The sequence below is a fragment of the Cryptomeria japonica genome, chromosome 3 (genome assembly GCF_030272615.1).
Source record: "Cryptomeria japonica chromosome 3, Sugi_1.0, whole genome shotgun sequence".
NCBI classification, from domain to species: Eukaryota; Viridiplantae; Streptophyta; class Pinopsida; order Cupressales; family Cupressaceae; genus Cryptomeria; species Cryptomeria japonica.
This window is the reverse complement of record NC_081407.1, coordinates 754,566,776-754,574,655: the sequence shown is the minus strand read 5'-3', so window position 1 is coordinate 754,574,655 and position 7,880 is coordinate 754,566,776.

The window sequence follows — 7,880 nt, the reverse complement described above, 5'->3', positions numbered from 1 at the left end:
AAATGCAAGGAACCTATTACTATATATTGTGATAACACTGCAACAATTGATATATCTAAGAATCCAATATTACATTCTAAAACAAAACATGTTTCTATCAAAATAAATTTTCTAAGGGAAAAAGTTGAAGAAAAGGAAATAAAATTGGTTTATGTGAATACTAAAGAACAGCTTGCAGAAATTTTTATAAAACCTTTGCCTAAGGAAACATTTGAGTATCTCAGAGATCAGCTCGGAGTCTTACCTTCACCAGTAGAGACTTAGACAATTGATGATTGTCATCAACCGACAGAATCAAATGGACAAATCTTTTATTCTAGTTTTTGATGAGGAAGCTACTTCTCAGGGGGAGTAGTTGGTATATTGAATTGGTTGGTAGTTTGTATGAACTTGACCTTTTGTGACTTTGGCATTTGATGTCAAAGGGGGAGAGATATATGGAAAAACATTAAGGAAAGATATATTGAAAAATGCATTATCTTTTTGAGGAGAGATTGGTATGAGATTTCGGTATAATTACTCCCAGGCGAAGAATTGGTTTCTGTACTTGGCATTTCTATTTTGGCACTTTGATGGTTTTTCCATCTTGTGTTGCCATCAATTCCAAAGAGGGAGATTGTTGGTATTTTGGTATGGTTTTGTCATTGATGTCAACACCTACTAAATACACCTACTTTGGAGATCTAGCAACATTCACCGGCAATCAGTAAACTTTTCAAAATAGTCATTCGTATATGGTTAACCGATAGGATATAATGTTCACTGGTACCTGCATTGACATGGAAGACACTTGGTAATGTCAAAGACATCATGTGGACACTTTTCTTTGAAGTAATAATCATTGGTATATTCTTATTTGCATATTTTCTTTTACCGGCAAATAGGTCCAGGTTATCTAGGGTTACACCGGTAGGTTTATCTTTTCAAGATCAGCATGGCATGCTATGGAGATGATTTATTATTGTTGTAAATGCATTAAGCCGACATGTTCAATCGGTTATTGCATCGGATATTATATTATTTGTAAAATGTTTTTATTGTAATATCTTGTAGAGCCGACCTAGTAAAATTGGTCTTAGGGTATGGTATAAATGTAAGAACTTATTTGTAAGATCAAGTGTGGAATGCGAAAAATATTTAAGGAAGGGTATATGTGAGATCAAGCAGAGATATACACAAAGACATCATTTGAAGGTGAAGTTAGGTTTTTGTAGAAGCATATCAGCATTACACCGGTACTAAATCCGGCATATGAAGATGCTATTTTGTGCAGTACATTCTCATTGGATTTAACCATCCAACTATAGTCAGTGTGACTCCCATTTGTGTTTGAGCAGTGAGCTCTAGGCAATTGGCCTTTCTGCATGTGCAGACCCCTCTTTGTACACTTACTATCTATAGTAGTAACATCTGATTGTGGGTAAGGTTTCCCACTGTGGTTTTTCCCCTTACAAGGTTTCCATGTACAAATATTTGTGTCATGTGTTGTGGATGACTTTATGTTTATGTTTCATGCATTAATTCTTACCGGTATAGCAATTTTCTGTTAACACAGTTTACCGACTGTAAAGCGGAAAATCGGTCGAACCCTAGTTGCTCTCCCCTCTTCCAACTCCAAGGAGAGAGAAGGGAGGTCGCTAGGGTTGACAGTTTTCACTTGGGAGACTTTACATTCAAAAGAGGGGTTGAAACCCACAAGATCCAATCCCACACAATGCAAGATTGGATTCTAAATGAGTTTCAAGGGTTAAGACAGCAAGGCTACCCTCTTTTGTAAAGAATGTTGATAGAAGAATTAAGCTAGGAATGCATAGAAAGTGACAAAGATTCACTTATAAACTGAGATAGGGATATAGGATGAAGCTGGGGACCTGGAATTAGTAGTAAAATGTCGATACAGCGCTGTCCTACAAATTTGAGCAAAATTTGATGGGACGATGGCGCTCGACGTGCACACGGTCCTCCGAAAAATCCACGAAACGAAGGGGGATCTGTTCGTCTCTGCACAAGGATTCTAGATCTTCAATTTCAGCCGCATACCTACAACCTACACACAGAAAAGTGAAGATGATTGGGGGGTTAGGGATTAGGGGTTTGCCTTTAGGTCAAACCCCGGTTTTGGAATTAACCAAGAAATGAGAAATGCTGTAAATGTAAATGTCTGTAATGTAAAACAAGTACTAATACCTTGTTGTAAGGATGTTTGTATCCTTATGTGTGAAGGTATAGATGTCGTTGTTTGTTGTATGTTGTAGTAGTATGTAGTAAGTGATCTCCTCTTCAATGGTTGAATCCTTGTCTTGAATGCAACACATAGCCTTGAATGGAGACTTGGAATGATCAATTGTTTGAAGGAATGCTTGAATGCTTGAATGCTTGAATGTTTGAGTATCGTTTCCATGCTTTTTACATCATCATCATCGTACCAAAATGAGAGAGAAAATGTCGTTTATATACTTGTCAATTAGGGTTGATAGACTGATTTTTCCGACCTTAGGCCGACCAGTAAATGTAATTTCCAATTTGCAAACAAAAAGACCCGAAGTCCCATAGGAGACCGGGCCCAAAATAGGGCCAGGGACCAGGGCATTGGGTGCTCTGGTCCCACCTCCCGGGACAATAGGGTGCAAAGGAGGTTCAGGCTAGAGTGCAAGAAAATGCAATTTTTAGTGTCATAAACAGGTTTCGGGGTCTCCATTCAGGTTTCGTGTTGCGTCGCCATCGTGAAGACCGAAATGCAGTCAAAATTGCAAGTGTCACAATTTTAGGATGCTACATTTAGCCCCCACTTTAGCGGGAGTATGTATGCTCATACTTCCGGTAAAATACAAGGAAATAACATTGAAAGACTTTCACCACGTCAAGGAGGCAAGACATACCAAGCCCCCAGTGGACTAGGGATCTTACGACTTCGATTGACAAAGTAAAAGGGAAGATCACGAGGGAGAACCATGACTGTCAGTAGTAGGGTTCCCTCACTATGAGTCATGCAAAAGAAATACCAAAAATTTTCAAGGCAAAGCTAAGTTCGCCAAGAAATTTTCAAGTATCCTGAAGGGATAGACGGGGTGTATGCCCCCCTACATTAAAGCGATCACACACGCCTCAATGGGGGTGATTGTTTTAATGTAGTGATACACATAAGAAATGAGAAATGAAAGGAGCACGTTATCGCAAAGATTTAGCCCCCAAATGTGAGATAAACCCAAGGATACTAGACACAAAGCACAAAGCACAAGGTGACTTCGCTTTCCTCGGGGTCAGTATGCTGTATGATAATTCATGTATATATCATCTGTATGTATGCATAATTGTTCTTCATTCCCCAATCAAGGAAGGTCACCTAGAAGAAGGGAACACATGTGTCTTTTGAGTCAACATGAGAGAGACCAAAAGAGATCTCAATGCTTTGCATTGTCCTCAAGTAGACAACACCAAGGACAACAAATAGAAGAATGAGAATAACATATAGAAGAAGTAACAAAAGAGAGGAGGAGAATCTGCTATGCTAATGAAACTAGTCTAGCACGTCATCTACCCCCCGATCTTGCTGATCAATGTTTCGGGAAGGCAGGGAACATGCTAGAGGAGGAACATCCAACACAGCAGATGGAGCTATCACAAGATCCAAACAAGGGCTATGTTCATGTTCCAAGCCACATTGTTCTTGTCTAGGAGCTAGGATAAGTGCTTTAGAAAATTTGTTAGATAAATGGTTATCAATATCAACAAGTTCGTATTCACTATCAGAAGCAAGAGGAGTAGCATGTTCATCATGAATAACATTTTCATCTATATCAAGATTTATAAAAATAGGGTCTTTAACTCGCACAGGATCAAGACCATCATGCATCTTATGTTTAGGAGATTTTGGAGAAAATGGAATAATGCTTGTTGAAGGTGTTTTTGGAGATTGCAAAGTTTGAGAAGCAGCTGCTTGAGCTCTAAGACGACGCTTTCGTCGGCGTTCACGTGCAGAACGATTTCGTCTAGTCTTAGTAGGAAGTGGAGAAGATTGAGGAGGAGGGATGTTCTCATCCTTATCACTTGGGTGTTTAGGTTGTGGTCTCTTAGGCTGGATAATAGGAGAAGAGGAAGGTCTCTTCTCTCTATAAAAGGAAGGAGGAGGAACTGTTCCATATAAAGGAGGAATTTTTGGTTTAGGAAGAAGACCAAGTCCATCATGACGAGGAGGTATAGGTCTGCTTTTAGAAGGTTTATTCGGCATAGACATAGTCACATCCATAGGAATAGGTTGGGAATCTTCTTGACGAAAGACATTAGTTTTATCTTTCAAAGGAAGAACTTCCTTCTCAAGAATGATAGGAATATCAAGTTTGGGTGTTCTAGGTTCACTTAGAGATAGGATCATATCTATTTTCCATTTTTGATAAGATTTAAAAAGATGATCACTTCGCGGAGGAAGAGATTGGAATTGTTTAGGCCAAAAATAATCAATAGGAATGCTAGAAGTTCTTTCAGCTGGTTTAAAGAGACTATGATTGACAGTAACAACTTCACCATTATGGGGAAATTTCAAACATTTATGAATAGGAGAGGCAATAGCTTTCATGGAAGATAGCCAAGGATAGCCAAGCTTCACACGAAATTGTTCAGATGAAGGAATAATAGCAAAGTTCACATCAAGGGATTTGTTATGGACCTCAATAGGTAATGTAATAGAACCAATTGCAGGAGAAGAAAATGCATCAAATAATTTCACAATCACATCTGTTTTGTCATAGATCACTTGATTCAATTGCATAGTAAAAAGAAATTCTTCAGTAATAACATTAACCATGCACGAAGGATCAATAAGCACTCCACGACAAGGTGTATTCTGGACTTTTGCAACTATGTATAAAGGACCATCAGGTGCCCTGATAGTTTCACTAGAATCAAATGTGATGGAAGGTTCTTTAGGGTTTTCTTGCTGCTCTACAAAGTTAATCACATTCGGAGTCATAGACACAAGACCATCAGATGAGAGAGAGGAATCATTAGCCTCAATCACATTAGAGGTATGAGAAGGTAATGGATCAGTAAAAATCTGAAGATTTTGGTTAGGAGGAGCTACAGATGTGTTGCCTTTATCATTCACTCCAGAAACAGAGATAGTATTGTTATCAATCAAATCTTGAATTTTACCCTTTAAAGAAAAACATTTTTCAGTATCATGCCCAGGTTGACGATGAAATTGACAAAAAGATTTGTTATCAAAATAAGGTGAAGTAATCTTTGCAGGATCTATTTGCCTTATAGGAGGAAGAGTAAGCACATTTTGTTCCAATAACTTATTCATAATACTATGCAATGATTCATTCAAAGGAGTATACTTTCTTTCTTTCTTTAAAAACTTAGAAATAGGAGGCACATCTGATGCTGCATTCACATTATTGTTGATGATGTTTTCATTGAATTTAATGGAATCTCTGCTCGGTTTAAACTTCCCAAATGGTTGTTGACTGCTATCACCCTTATCACTCGGAGCCATAGGATATGATTGTTCCATTTGACTCACAGTCAGTTGATAATTGTGAAGAGTTGCACACAACTGTTGGAAAGAAGTAAACTCAGAAAATAGAAGTTTGTTTCGAATATCTTTTTGTAAATTAGAAATAAAGATTCTTTGAATATCATTGTCAGGCACTGGAAAAGAAATTTGAGCATAGAAATGCTTATATCTACCAATGAAATCAGTCACTTTTTCTTTAACACCTTGTTTACAATGCATTAAATCAATCAAAGTAACTTTAGGACTTATATTGTTTTGAAATTGTTGAATGAAAGCATTTGCAAGTTGTTCGAAAGAAGTAATAGAATAAGAAGGCAACGAGCAATACCATTGTAGGGCTTTATCTCTTAATGTTCTAGTGAATAGTTTCGCAAGCAACCTTTGGTCATAAGCAAAATCAGTACAAATGGTTTGAAAAGTCTTAACATGTGTTAGAGGATCACCTTTACCATTATAAAGCTCCAAATGCGGGATTTCAACATGTTTAGGAGGGATAGCTCGAACAATGTCAAGAGAAAGTGGGCTCGCAACATCAAATGTGGGCACACTAAACTTAGATTGATTCATAGAGGCAATTTGTTGCTGTAAAGAAGAGACAGTTTGTGCAAGATTGTTAATGGTCGCTTCAGTCGAAGAATTCATATTAGATGTGTTAGATTGAGATAGAGGTGTTATGTTATTGAAAGAAGGTAAAGAGTAAGGTGGTGGGACACTATGATAGTTAGTCATAGGAGATGATTGGACAGGAGGAACACTATAAGGAGGAATGGAATGGTTAAATGAATTGCCCCCTTGCGTCATGTTCATTTGTGGAGATGTAATAGGAACACTCATTGAAGGAATGAATGAAGAAGTCGGATTAAATGAAGGAAGAGGGTTAATTGAAGAAGAGGGATTGCCCCTGTGACTAGTGATCACAGGGGGAATGTCTTGTATAGAAGTAGTCATTATGTTTGATGTAAAGGTAGGTATGCTAGCAATAGAAGTTGTCAAAGGAATAGAATGATTGACTTGAGTGGGAGGTTGTGTATAACCTAAAGTTTCAGCGCGACTCTTCATAGGCATCACATTCAAATCCACAATGTGTGCAACACCATGCAAAATATCAATTCCATTCTTATCACTTTGAAGCATACGTTTTAGACCCTCAATTAAAGGAAGAGCTTGACTATCAGGGTATTCTTGAGACATCCATTGTCGAAAATCGTCAAATTGGTTATCCAATTTTGCAAGTTGTTCTACAGAAACCTCATGGAGAGCTTCTTCATCATTAGGAGGATTAGAGGAATTACCCATGTCCTCGTTAAAAAGGCTATTCAAATTAGGTTCCATCTCCTCGGTAGTTAAACCTCAGAAAGACTTAATTCTACGGCTTCGTCTAACGGGAATAGTGTAAGTAGGGCTTATTGTTGTAAAACTCATGCACTAGAAAGAGAGAGAAGATTTTGAATTTTAGAGGTAGCAATTTTCATTAAAATCAGCCAATCTTCCAGATTTAAGCTATTAAAGGCAATCACGACAGTCTCCCGAAATTTCGAAAAAAATGTCCGGGACCGTGGCGCTCGGAGTGCACATGGTCCTTACAACTTTTTTTGAAATTTGCAGGGATGAAAGTTATGATGATTTTAGAGCTAATCTGAAAAAATTGAGTGATTTTACGATTTGTAGATAGGCCAAATTAAAGTTGCAATCTCAAAATTGAACCCTACCAAGATTGTCGAAAAATGCAAAATTTGAATTTTGAAAAAGAGAGGGAAACTGAAATTTTGACTTTTATGATTTTAGAGGGAATGTTAAGAGCAATGCAAGTTTTGAAATTCAAAAGTTGACTCAATTTCACGCAAAATTCAATTTTGAAAGCGGAAATCAAAGTTGTTGTAATTAAGCACTTAATTTCAAAAGTCACAAATTGCAAGAATTTGAATAAAGCACTGAAATTTCGAATGAATGCAAACACACTTTTCAAATTTAGGACAGTAAGAACACAATTTTGACACAAAATTTCAATTTCAACAATTTTTGAATGATTAGAAGCCCTAAACCAAGCAATCACAAAACCAACTTTGACTGTAATTTTGAAAGTGTTAGAATTGATAAAATCAGCCAAAATTCTGGATTTTAGCAGGAAAATACAATAAGATCTTGCTCCCAAAATTTCAGAAAAAATGTCGGGGACGATGGCGCTCGGAGTACACATGGTCCTCGCAACTTTTTTCCAAATTTTCAGGGATGAAAGATATTGTGATTTTATTGCGGAATCCAAAGTTACAGCTGATTTGGAGATGTTTTGATCAGTGAAATTGTCGGACAAAGGTTGAATCAAGAGGGTTTCAAAAATTACTTAATTTTCAAAATTAAAGTACAA